The 13,700-nt window shown below is 41.2% G+C and overlaps 1 non-coding gene across 1 annotated transcript; it reads right to left on the bottom strand.

The window, feature by feature from the left end:
* Nucleotides 1-12,850: 12,850 nt before the first annotated feature.
* Nucleotides 12,851-12,982, bottom strand: LOC129401063 (small nucleolar RNA SNORA84). The gene has a single exon (XR_008628082.1). It is a non-coding gene; the product is annotated as a small nucleolar RNA SNORA84 (small nucleolar RNA).
* Nucleotides 12,983-13,700: the final 718 nt, after the last annotated feature.

Genomic DNA, 13,700 nt, shown 5'->3' with positions numbered 1-13,700 from the left:
GTCAAAATTCATACAAATATGTGTCTACACACATAAATACAGGAAGGGGAGGGCCTCCCAAGGGTGTTCAGGAGGCCCAGGGGGCCCTACAAGAAATGCTCAGCGAACTGGGCTGGCAGTTCAGAACTGAGAACCAGTGTTAGGGCCTGAGCACACATGCTGCTTTAGATCCTCAAGGCCAAGGATCACCCAGGTCACCGTGCAGGTATAAGGGGTTTCCAGGGCCATGTCTTGTGATAGGGGGTCGTGTAATGTTGGGACGGAACCAGAATGGGCTGTATGCATTGCAAGCACCTTAAGCTCCATACCATCTCTCTGGCCCTTCAAAAATTCAAATTTAATAAAAATCTAAGCAACTGACTTGCTTGAAGTTGCAAATAATTTCAGTGTTGAGTTATTTAGCATTTCTATAAATGAATTACACTCAGACACAAACTGCTTAAAATAGATTAACAGATGAATTACTAAAACTTTTAAAAATTCTATGAGACCAGGCAAATAGCCCAGAGGACTGAAGAAATGCATGCCTTGCATGCACACGATCCTGAATAGAGTCCCTGGCACCACATACCGCACCCCCTCCCCGGCCCACAGAGAATAGCCCTGGAAGCCCCCAAACGCCACCAAGGTGACATTAGAACCCAGCACCACTGACTGGGCCAAGGAGCATCTCACCACCAGAACAAGCACTGATCCATGGCCTTGGAGCTCCCTGAGCACGACTTGGATTCTTTCTCCAGGAAAGAAATTCTTTAGACTCTGAAGCCATTTATTCCCATTCCAAAGAATAAAGTAAGCCAAAAATGGGATCAAAAATCCAATTATCATTTCTGTGCCACACCCAGCTGTGCTCAGGGATCACTCCTGGCAATGCTTGAAGGACCACCTGGAGTGCCAGGAATCAAACTGGAGTTGGCAGCAGGCAAGCAAGCAAGAACCTTCATCACTGTACTCTTGTCTCTAACCATGCCTTCCTTTGTTTTCGTACCATATCCTGCATTGCTCAGGAACTACTCCTACCTCCAGTGTTGGGGGGTTGCTCTAGCAGCACTGTGGAGTCAAAACTTTTCTGCACACAGTGCCACTGAGTCATCTCTCTAGCCCCAGATATAACTGGGGGGAGGGAGTTGGGGCCACACCCAGTTATGCCCAGGGCTTCCTCTTGGCTCTGTGCTCACTGCTGCAGGCTCAGGGAATCTATATGGAGTGCTGGGGATCAAACCAGGGCCAGCCACTTGCAAAGTAAGCATCTTACTATCCCTTTACCTCCCTATTCTCCCACTCCCTATTACACTTTTAAAGATTTGAACATTAACAATTTCTTTGACAAGTTTTTTAAAAGAGAATACTTAACTCTGAAAACTGTTAAATATGCTTTTGAGTAGCGGGAAGGGGGCAGAGAGATAGTACAGGGAAGTCAGCAAATGACGGGCCCTCAATCTGGTCACCACAATATCAAAACAAACAACATACAAAGGATTTCTCATAAGATTCACAACACAGCTATCAAATGAGACTCAAACAGCCAGAAGAGAATGGTGAGATATAATTTAAAATACTCAGTGAAATGAATACCTCACGCTTAAAAAACAAAACTCTAGTCAGCTAGAACATCATTTAAATTTGAAGGTTTGGCTTTGAAATCAGTTTTGCAAGAAGCATTAAAGGAGCTTCTTTAAATGACAAACTTCTCAGCACTTTGTCACTGAATTCGGCATTTATTCATGGCACGTTTGGTTGCCTTCAACTACATTTATTCTGAGCTTACCAAAGGTTTCATTTTTTTTTCCAACAATGAAATAATGTTTCACAGCCGGGTGTGATCCCACCCCTCCCCCCAAAAAAGAATGTAAATGAAGAGTATTACACAGTACTGGATTAGAATGCAGGAAAACATGTATACTTATACCAACTAACTGAAGATCAGTATGGTCATGCAAACCAGAAACTATAGACTTCATGCCTAACAAATTCAACTTTCACAAATTTATAATCTTGGAAATAGGCAAGATTTAGATTAAAAGAACATTCAACAAAGCACCATTAATAGCAAAAAAGTGTTAAAGGCCAAGTTCTAAAAACAAACAAAACAGAACATAATTATGGCACTCTCGTTCATCCAAATCATGCAGTCATTAAAAATTTTCAAATCAACAATGAACAGATAATGATGTATTGAAAGGAAAAACTATTTTTAGGCAGTTGACGATCACACAACTTCAACATTCTCTTGTGTATACACTGAAAACAATCAGAAGGAGAGGGCTGGAGTGCTGTTGAAGAAATTAGGCAGAAGAGAGGCCTCGGAAAATTCCTTCATGGAAAACAAAGCGAAAATTTGGCAAATACTGTAATACTATGGAAATTAAAGGTGGATAGCAATCACAGAAACACCTACTCAAAAGACCTAAATCTCATTTTAATGAGTACATTACTGCCTACCTCTTCTAACTCCACAGCAGTCCAGATATCTTAACAAAGGCAGATATCCTAACAAAAACCAGTAACCAGTCAGCACTTGGAGGTGGCAGACAGAGTTCACTCAAGGCCCCACCATCAAATAACCCCGTTGCATAACCTGGAGACACCAAGACAATCAGCCAGACTTCAGCACAGGTTACCTGGCAAAGAAGAGAGACGTAACAGAAACAGTTTCCCCCAAACCATGAACAGCATCTGTAAGCCTTGAGGGGAAGAGAGAATCTGACCAGAGTTGCCACATTTTATCACTGTTTCCAAACAAAAATCACATGCAAAACAAGAATTAAGTCAGCCTTATATACAGAAATAAAAAGAATCAATAGAAACAATTCCTAGGAGGAGAGGAGAGAGAAAGTAGGGGTTAAGGTACTTGCTCTGCATATAGCCAACCTCCATTCGTACTGATTCTGCACCACATGGGCCCCCCGTGCACCACCAGGTGTGTTCCTGGAGGGCCCTGAGCACCAAAAGGGCAACGGGGCGGCCCCCAGCACTGAAGGGCCCAAGCAACCACATCCTCTAGCCCGAGTAGTAAACCGCTGGCTGGTGAGCATCCCCGGCACAGCTGGGAGCCCCTCGCCCACAAACACACTTATCCCCAGACAAAGTCCAGGTACTAGAAAGACTTTAAATTTATTATTTAAAGTATGTTTAAAAACCTAAGAGAAACCACACCTATCAACAAAGAATAGAAATGCCCACTTAGAAAAGCACAAAAACTAAAATGAAGCTTTACCAGAAAAGCTCAACAAGGTATCTGGACTGGCAGGAAAATTCGCAAACTTGAAAAGATGTTAAATTATATTATCAGCCTAAGAACAAAAACATTTTAAAAATGAAAAAAAAACTGTAGAGATGGACCAAAATAAATAATACCAACATATGTTTAGTAGGAGTTCCTGAGAATGGTGGGAAGGAGAGAAGAGAGACTGAAATTGAGATCAGGGGTGAAAAGTCTGACTAAAAAAAAAAAACAACTGAAGGAAAGATATTTTTCGATATGTAAACTGCTCAACGAAACAAATAGGTTAAGGTCAAAGAGATAATTATTCCCCTACACCTAAAATCTCGGATTGGAGCCACAGCATAGCGGGTAGGGCGTTTGCCTTGCATATGGCCGACCCGGGTTCGATTCCTCCGTCCCTCTCAGAGAGCCCGGCAAGCTATGTGTGGCGTATTTGATATGCCAAAAAACAATAACAAGTCTCACAATGGCGACATTACTGGTGCCCACTTGAGCAAACAGATGAACAACGGGACGAGTGCTACAAGAGTGCTACACCTAAAATCTAAAATTTCTTGGGCTGGAGCCACAGCACAGCGGGTAGGGCGTTTGCCTTGCACGCGGCTGACCCGGGTTCGATTCCCAGCACTGCCAGGAGTAACTCCTGAGTGCAGAGCCAGGAGTAATCCCTGAGCATCGCCAGGTGTGACCCCTCCCAAAAAAAAAAAATTTTTTTTTTTAATCTAAAATTTCTCGAAGAGACAGAAGAGGTGAGGTGATGGTTGAGTAGAAGGGTTACCTGTGCGACCACACTGGTTCTCAAAAGAACACATTGCAAATGGACTCCCAGAACTCCAGGGCCAGAAGAGAGGCTCAATGGACTCCGTGCATGCTTTCAATACTCCCCAGCGCCATGAGCATGAAGCTAAGTAAGGCTCCAAGCAATGTCAGGTGTCCCCGTTTCCCCACAAAATTAATAAAACCGAACAATCAGAGATGTCTACAGGCAGCCCCTGAGAGAGGCACAGGGGAATAACCCACCAACCGCTCTGGGAGAATAGACAGTTTTTCCTACAGGCACCTGCAAAGCTAAACTCCAGCAGTCCAAGTATAGCCTCATAATTAGATTTTCTGAGGATGGAAAATCCTAAGGCAGATATATTGATTTTTCAGCCCATCACGCCCCACTCTTCCAACTACTATCAACCCAAGAGATTCCAGTGCAGTCCTCTTGCCCAGGCAGAGCTGAGGACAGAAAAAGCTGAGACACAGAACATGGAGGGTTGGGAGATTGGAAATCTATGTCTCTGGCCTTGTGGGTCTTCACCCTCACGAACCCTGATTCTGTAGCAAGCCCAGGACCTAGCAAGGACTCCCTGCTGCAGGCTGCATACCTGCAGCCAAGCGGGAAAGCAACTATCCTTTCAAGCCAAGGGTATATGGACCAGAGCAGGCAAATGATCAACTGCACAAGGTGAAGCAAAAGCCAGTTCCCTGCCTGTGACATCTGAAAGGGCAAACGTGTGCCCAGTCAGAAAGACTTCCTTCTTTTACATGTTTGGTTTGCTTTTGAGATACCCAATGGTATCCAGGGGGTGCTCCTGACAGTCCTGGGGAGCTAAGTGGTACTGGGGTTGAACCTGGCCTCCTGGATGTAAGAAATACATTCAACCCACTGAGCTCTCTCCCCACTGAAAAGGACACTTTCTCCAAAGACAATCTAGTTGGACTGTGTGCCACTGCCCAAATTGAAAAATGGTAGCGAAGCCCACCTTGAGGCACCAGTAACTGTAAACACTGAACGTAGCACTGGTGTTAACTCCCACGTCTCATCAGAGGTTAAAAGCAACAAAAACTCACACCCCCTGGCTTCACATGGAATCATGGGCATGAATCCTAGGCCCACAAAAAAACAAAACAGACCCTCACCCCAAGTCCTCTAGTACACCAGAAACAATGAAGAAGTGGAGAATGCCACCTAAACCAACAAACTGAGACAAACGTCCAGAAAGGTTCCCCCAAGCACGCCAGCTTTCCAAAACTCTCACACTCAAAATGAGGAAAGCATACAAGAGACCGCCAACATGGACAAAGAAAGTACAAGTGAATCTGAGAAATCTGCAAGAAAAGGCAATCAATCTGGAGAACAGCAGGTGAATTATAATATACTGTAGACTAATTCATAGCAGAATGATAGAAGCCAAGCAATGAATATCTGTGCTTGAGTCAATGAACGAATGGATAGACGTGTTTGAGGATGAGATGATACCATCAATAAACAAGACAGACAAAAAGAATTAGGAAACAACAGCAAATCCTGCATAGGACAGCCCTATGATCGCCTTCTTGCCTTTTCCCCTTTCCTTCTATCCCAGAGATGTTTGAGTTTGTTTTCTGTTTGGGAGGTTTCAGCTGTGGCCATACTTAACAGTACTCAGTGCAGTTCACAAGATCTGCTCCAGGCTCTGTGCTAACAGGGTTTGGGAGACCCTATGTACTGCCGAGAATCAAACCTGAGTTGGCCACATGCAAGGCAAGCCCCCTCCAAGTTGTACTACAGTTTCAGCCCCCTTTCTATCCTTTTGAATAAAAATATCTTCTGAATTCACTCACCAAAAAATTCCTAGAAAAACTGAAGAAAACATCAAAGACCTAATGGGATAGCTTCAAGAGAAACAACATCCAGATTGTAGGAAGGAGTAAGAGAATTGAGAGGAATTACAGGTCAAAGAAATTATAGCCAAGTATATTCCCACTCTGAGGATCAAGTCATATCCAGAAACTCAGAGTTTTTTTTTAAAAAAAACAGAACACTATAATTAAAATTGCAAAAGTCAAAGACAGAGATAAAATCCTGTCGGCAGCAAGATCAAATACAAAACTTATATACAAAGAATTCCCATGAGATTCACACCACGTGTATCAAATGAAACAAGGAAAAGGGACAACGCAGCCAACAGGAACCCACACCTCGCTAGGTATCACTCAAATTCAAAGGAGTTACACTTGCGATCAGGGCCAGGAATGAAGACTGGTGCAAAAAGAGTCTCCAATATCTCCTCAGCCTCCCACCACCCCTAGTCCAAGCATCACCAGAAGTGATCCCTGAGCACAGGCCCAGGAGTGAGCCTTGCCATGTTGGGCCCCCAAACAAAACAAAACAAAAGCTTCACAATCAACAAAAAAAGAAGGCCAAGAAAAGAGAGATTAAACCAGCTCTGCAAGAAGCACTAAAGGGTCTCTTACAAAGGCAATGAAACTTACAAAGGCAATGAAACTATCTGGAGATAGTAAGATAGAAAAACATAAAAGAGGAGGGAAAAAAGGAGTAACAGTTTTGTACAATGTACTCAAGACTCACCTGTTGAACTTAAGAGGGGATGTTCACTCTGAACTTCAGAAATAAACTACTTGGTAATCTCAAAGCAAACAAACGTTACAGGGCACAAACAAAGGCAACTGGAAGGTTACTACTACATGAAAGGAGGCATCAAAATACGGGAGGAAAAAAGGTCACAAACCTCACAGACACCCAGAATCATGTAAGATGGCAATATAGTTCTTTACTGCAGTAATTTCACTTAACATCAATGGCCTAATTCCATCCAATAAATGACACGTGGCAAATACTGAACCAATCTTCTGTTGTTTACAAGAAAACTTGAATTGTTACAATAAACACAGGCTCTAACTAAAAGGCTTGAAAATAACTTTAAGCAAATGGAGGCCTGGAAAATGTCAGAATGGAGATGGAGCCAGAACAGGTATTGCCCTTCACACATAGCTGACCAGATTAAATTCTGTCACCCTATACAGTTCCCCAAACCCACTAGGGTAATCCCTGTACTCAGTCAGGGCTGGGAATAATCTTGAGCACCAGCAGGTGTGGCCCAAAACAAAAGCAAACACAGAAAGAGATGGATGTCATATAGTGAGCAAGAAATCCGTAGATCAAGATTTCACTCTCATGAAGGATCATCAAAGTAAAGCAACTGCTAACACACCTGAGGAAAGGTTCACTCACTCACACACACACACACACACACACACACACACACACACACACACACACACACACACACACACACACACACACACACACACACACACACACAGAGGAAGTAAAGCAACTGCTAACACACCTGAGGAAAGGTTCTCAAGGTTCTCTCTCTCTCTCTCTCTCTCTCTCTCTCTCTCTCTCTCTCTCTCTCTCTCTCTCTCTCTCTCTCTCACACACACACACACACACACACACACACACAGAGGAAATGGTGCCCTTAAAAGAATACTGGGGCTGAATAGATATGTATAGGGCTCTCCACCTCCAAAAAAGCCAAGTTCATGTTCTTCTCTAGTGTGCATGGCATATTCTTCAAGTAAACCACATGCTGGGACACAAAATAGTGTCCATAAGATCATGAGAAACCCGTATCAAGTATCTTCTCAGACCATAGTGTTTAAAAATGAAAATAACAAAATGCTGGGGAAAACTCAAATACTTGAAAAGTAAGCAACATACTTAGCACTGAACAACCATGGCTCACAGGAAATCAAAGATGAAATTAAGACTCTTAGAAATAAATGAGAATAAAGGCACAAGATATCAAAACATGGTCACTGTCACTGTCATCCCGTTGCTCATCGATTTGTTCAAGCGGGCACCAGTAACGTCTCTCATTGAGAGACTTATTGTTACTGTTTTTGGCATATCCAATACGCACAGGTAGCTTGCCAGGCTCTGCCGCGCAGGCTCGATACTCTCGGTAGCTTGCCAGGCTCTCCGAGAGGAGCGGAGGAATCGAACTCGGGTCGGCCGAGTGAAAGGCGAAGGCCCAACTGCTGTGCTATCAGCAAAAAAACTGTTGTACCAGTGAAGCTCACAGCAATCGAAGTATTCTCCAGAAAACAAGAAAATGTTTGAATAAATAACCTTATCTCACATCTTAAGAAACTAGAAACAGAACAACAAAGGAAATCAGAGGAGGAAAATAATCAAAATTAATGATGCATGAATGTAAATAAAAGGAAAAAATATACAAAAGATCAATGAAATTAAGTACTAGTTTTTCAAAAGATAGAACTCGAAATACTCAGAACAGAAAGAAAAGAGTTCTAGAAGTTACAACAGATAACCACAGAAATATGAAAGATCTTAGGAAGTTACTATGAACAATTTTATTCCACTAAGGTGCAGATCCGAAAAGAAATGGACTGATTTTCTTAGAACCCCACAGTATGCCAAAATGAAATCCGGAGGAGGAACACCTCAATTATAAGCATGGAAGCTGAAATAGTAATTAAGTCTCCCAGAAACAAAAGCCTGAAGAAGCTCACTAATGAGATCCTCTAAACCTTCAAAGTGGACCTACTTTCTCCTAGACTTTGAGGCTCTTCCAGAAAGTGAAAGAAACAGAATTCGAATGATTTCAACAATCATGCTCACCATACATCTGACAAAGAAATAAGACACTCAAAAAACTCAAGAACCAATTAAAAATCCCATCCCCAAAATTGAGGAGCTGAAACAGACTATTCTCCGAAGACATACTGATGTCAAGAGACATATGAAATCATTTAACATCTTTATCAGGAAAATGCAAATCAATAGAATGAAAATCATCCACTCATGTATGAGTGGTCTACTTCAAGGCCAGAAACAGGTTGTGCTGGCAGCTGGGCAGTGAACTCACTTGTAGGGGGGCTGTCTGTCATTGGTTAAGCCTCCGTGGAAAACAGAATGAAGACTCTTGAAATTTAAAAACAGCTCCCAGTGATTCCGCTCTTGGTATCAAGCCCAAGAATAGAAAAGTTTTGGTTTTGTTTTTAAGTGAAGCAAGACAGTTTTTACGGAATGAAACTTGCTTAGAAGGAACTAAAGAGAGAAGAGAAGCAATAACATGTTCAAAAGAGAACACAGGAGTCTCTGGAGCAGAAATAAGCAAGTAAAGAAACAGAGACAAATAAGAAAGATACATGTTCAAGGAAGAATGAGCTTGAAGAGCAAATGGAATTATACACTAATTCTAAAAGACTTTTGCACATCTATGTCCGTCCTTGAACACTATTCACAACTGTCAAAATCTGGAAACAACCCATGTACCCAGTAACAAATGAGCAGATTAAAAAGAAATTGGAATATATACATAATGGACTGCTACTTACCTCTTAGATGGTATCTTCTAGTTTGCTACAACTGGGGTAGGTATGGAGGTGAACTGAAGAAAGCACTGAGTTGGAGGAACCAGTTGGGATGGGAGATGCATGCCGAAAGTAGATAGTGGACCAAACATGATGACCACTCAGTGTCTGTGTTGCAAGCTATAATGCCCAAAAGTAGAGAGAGAGTATGGAGAATACTGTCTGCCATGGAGGCAGGGGGAGGGTGGGAAAAGGGGGGTTATACCTGGGATATTGGTGGTGGGGAATGTGCACTGGTGGAGGGATGGGTGTTTGATCATTGTGAGACTGTAACCCAAACATGAAAGCTTATAACTATCTCACAGTGATTCAATAAAATTTAAAATTTTTTTAAAAAAGCACTGAGTAACAGGAGTCAAGAGTAGGGCAAAAATACTACCTGATCTCACTCAAAGGTAGAGCATACGGAAACACACCATGTGAACTAGCCAATGAAAACAGACACTGGGGGTCTAGGAGAGGCAGTGGTGGGAGGTGGTATTGGACAGGAGAGGAATTTTAGACAGTGGTGGCACCTGAGGTGACTATAGTGCTGCAGTGCCAAAAACAGCAATATTGACACTATTATGCTAATATTAACATTAAATCATGGTGCAGCTTAAAAACTTTTCATGACTTAGGATCAGTTCAAGTATGACACCAAAAGAATAAACAATGAAAGTAAACAGGGTTTCATCAAAATTAAAAATATGCTTCACAGAACCCTACTAAAGTGAAGACACTTCAAAGAATTGTAAAAAATATCTGTAGTCTACCTGAAATATGATCTATATCCAGAATACACAAAAAATTCTTACAACCAAATTTAAAGACAAGCAAATTAAACATTTGGGTAAATCACTTTCATAGACATTCCTCCAAAGCAAATACAGATTGCCAGTAGATGTACGAAATAGATCATACATACATCATACACCAATCAATAGAGAAATACAAACTAAAAAAAACTGATACCACATCACAACCACTAGGATCATTAAAATTAAAAAAGCAGTAACAAGTGTGGACATGGATGTGAAGAAATCAGAACCTTCATACATTGCTAGTGAGAATGTAAAACACTACAGCTGTTCTAGCCATTTGGCAATTCCTTAAATGTTTATAATCTGAGTGCCTATCAACCAAGGGATGAACAAAGTGTGGTAGCATCTGAACTCAGTAATAAAAAAAGAAACCCACCAGGGGCCAAAGAGATAGTACAGCAAGCAGAGGTTTGCCTTGCCAACCAGGGTTTGATCCTTGGCACCCCATATGGTCCCCTAAAATGGCCAGGAGTAAGGCCTGAGCACCGCTGGGTATGGCCCAAAAAACACAAAACAAGTAAGAAACCCACACAAATACAGTCTTTACATGAAATGCCCAAAATAACAAATAATCAAGCATGGAAAGGCAATGAAAATGACTGCTAATTCAAGGAATGCTAATTCAAACCTACTTCAAGGTTTCTTTCAGGGCTGATGGAAACATCTTAATATTAGATAACATCTTAATATTAGATAACTGTAATAGTTGCATAAAGGGGTGAATTTCAAAAATGTCAACAAAGATCCATCATACATTAGCCTTCATATAAAATACTCTGGGGACAGGGGCTCCCAAGTGCTAAGGCCCCTGCAACAGCAGAGACCATCAGGGCCACCCATCAGTGAGCAGGGGTCTTTTCGAACATACTCAGTAATTCTCAGGAGGGCATGTAATACCAGGGATCCTATCCAGGCCAGGCATGTGCCAGGGACGCACCACGCCCAAGTGTGGTTTGATTTCCTAGTGTTCTTCACAGATGATCTGAGTGATGCCAAGAATTGAATCCCCGATCTTAAACATGTAAACAAGTGAGGCACTTCTCTTCAATATTTCCCAGTCCCTTCAGATATATAATTTTTGCATTTTATTTCTCAATGTATCTATCTTTCTCATTTGTGAAAAGAGGAAAAACTGAACACTAAACCAGAAATTCATGTGACTCGTTACACGTACAGCTGGGTGGTAAAAGGGGGAATGAAAATATGGTAAGAGATGAGAGGAAGACTTCAGCACATACTGTTTTATAGAACTGAACATTAAACATCACAGTAACACTTGACATCTCAATTTATAAAAGCAATCAAAGGGGTAAAAAAAAAAAAAAAGACATTAGAGTTAAGGAACTTGCCTTGCACAGGATTCGATTCCGGACACCACAGATGGTCCCCAAGCACAGTCACGAGTGATCCTTGAGCAAGGAGCCAGGAGCAAGCCCTAAGCACCACGGGGTGTGGCCCCAAACCAACAACAACAACAAAAAAAAAAAAACAAATTCTGACAGGATGTGGAAAGACCTCAAAATGGAACAGAAACAGTGACAAACTCAGTGAATTTCAAACAAGTAACATAACCACACTGAACACAGGGTGGAGAAGAAAGAAAAGGGAAAAGGAAAACAGTATTTTAAGACAAAACACAAGGGCAGGCAAGATAGTTCAACAGGCTGAGTGCACAGCGGGCATGCAGGAGGTCTGCGTCCAGCCCCAGTAATGCTGAGCAGTCCCCGGAGCATGGCCAGACACAGAGAGTTGCCCATCTCCGCCCAGGTGTGTGACCCCCAAACCACACCCAAACAAGGCTACAAAAAGAATACACGAATACTACACTCTAGTAAAGTAAATGTGTGCCCAGTAATTGAGTCTGCAAATATACTTTTATATAAACTGAACAAACGGAACAAATGGTGAAGAGACAGTAAAACTGAACAAGCATACAGTGGATGAGAGGCTTTTCACTATTAAGCAAAGAAATTATAAATAAGGAAAGAATAAGGCTAGACATTACTTAATTGAAATCAGTGTGTCAGGATGAACTTGTAGTTTTTAACATATATTTGCACATAAATGTTTACATGTATATATATATATACTAAGTATATACATGTGAAATATATATATGATCTCCTAGCTTATCTGTTCAAAACTTTACCTAGAAACAATTACAAGAACAATGAGTACACAAATGTTATTTTAAAATACTGTTTAAAAGAAACTTGTATCCCTTGAAGAAATTATAGATTCCAAGACTAATTCCAGGAAAAACACATGATGAACCCAAAGGCAAAGTCGTGTTCCCCAAAAATGATGGAACATATTTAAAGTATGAGTAAATAGGAGTCAACTAAAGAGTTGACTATGGTCAGATCTAGACAATTTAACCAACAAAACAATTATACAAATGGACAGAAGCATAAAATAGTGGGCAAAAGAAAGAAGCCACACAACAAAGAATGAGCGAGAGACGGAAGTTCAAAAGTACAGTCTTCTCCAGAATGGAAAAAAAAATCTTAAGAGTTCACAAATTTTTTTAAAAATCCAAATTATGAGAGTTTTGTTAAGTGAACTTGCAAACATCAACTTTACACCATTTTCTATTTTCCAGACTCTATTGAAGTACTTGAAGAATTCCCTTTTCTCTCCTTCCTCATGTTCCAGTGACCGGGCTGTGGAGACTGCTGAGAAAAGGCAGGATCCATGCATAAATCACAGAATTGTTCTGGCCCCTTCCATCCACTGGACAGCTGTACGTAACAACAGCATCCAATAACCACAGGGCAAAGAATTATTTTTTAAAATCACATGATGAAAATTAATCAGTATGGATTTTTACTTTTGTTTATTTTATAACTGCAGGGGTCCAACCCAGAGGTCCAACTTCACACAGGCAAGTGCTAAACTACATCCCCAGCCCCCTGTGTTCACTTTTTAATAGTAATTCAGATGATCTTTATTTTCCATCTATTACAAATTCTTTTATAAATTCTCTTATGGATTATAAAGGGAATTACAGGAAATAATTCTGAGATTATTTTAATCTGATGTGAATGTGAACAGAGCTCGGAAATAGAATAAAACAAGATTAACAGCTGGTTGGTTATATGCTAACTTCTACAAAACTATTTACCACCAGGATCAATCCTTTACCAAGCCCAGATAGCACTATTCAATGCTTTTATGAAAACATGAAAGACACAAGATCCAGCCTATAGTAAATACGTGGATTCAAAGCATGTCCTTTTTCTCAAAACCCAAACCAGAATTTGAAAGACAAAGTTGTTCTTTTGGCTTAGGGATTTTGTTTGTTTGGGTCTGGAGGCTCATTCAGCTGTGCTCAGAGGACCATATGAGATTCCAGGGATCAAACCAAGCTGGCCGTGTTCGAGACAACAACCAGTTCTTTGCTATACTTTCTCTCCAGCCCCCCAAAAAAACTCAATTAAAATCAAAACTGTAAAACATGGAACTGCAAAAAATAAGCAGGTAGTAGGAAATAT

Source organism: Sorex araneus, chromosome 1 (assembly GCF_027595985.1).
Source record: "Sorex araneus isolate mSorAra2 chromosome 1, mSorAra2.pri, whole genome shotgun sequence".
In the NCBI taxonomy this organism is placed as follows: Eukaryota; Metazoa; Chordata; class Mammalia; order Eulipotyphla; family Soricidae; genus Sorex; species Sorex araneus.
This window is presented reverse-complemented; position numbering and strand designations above follow the sequence as displayed.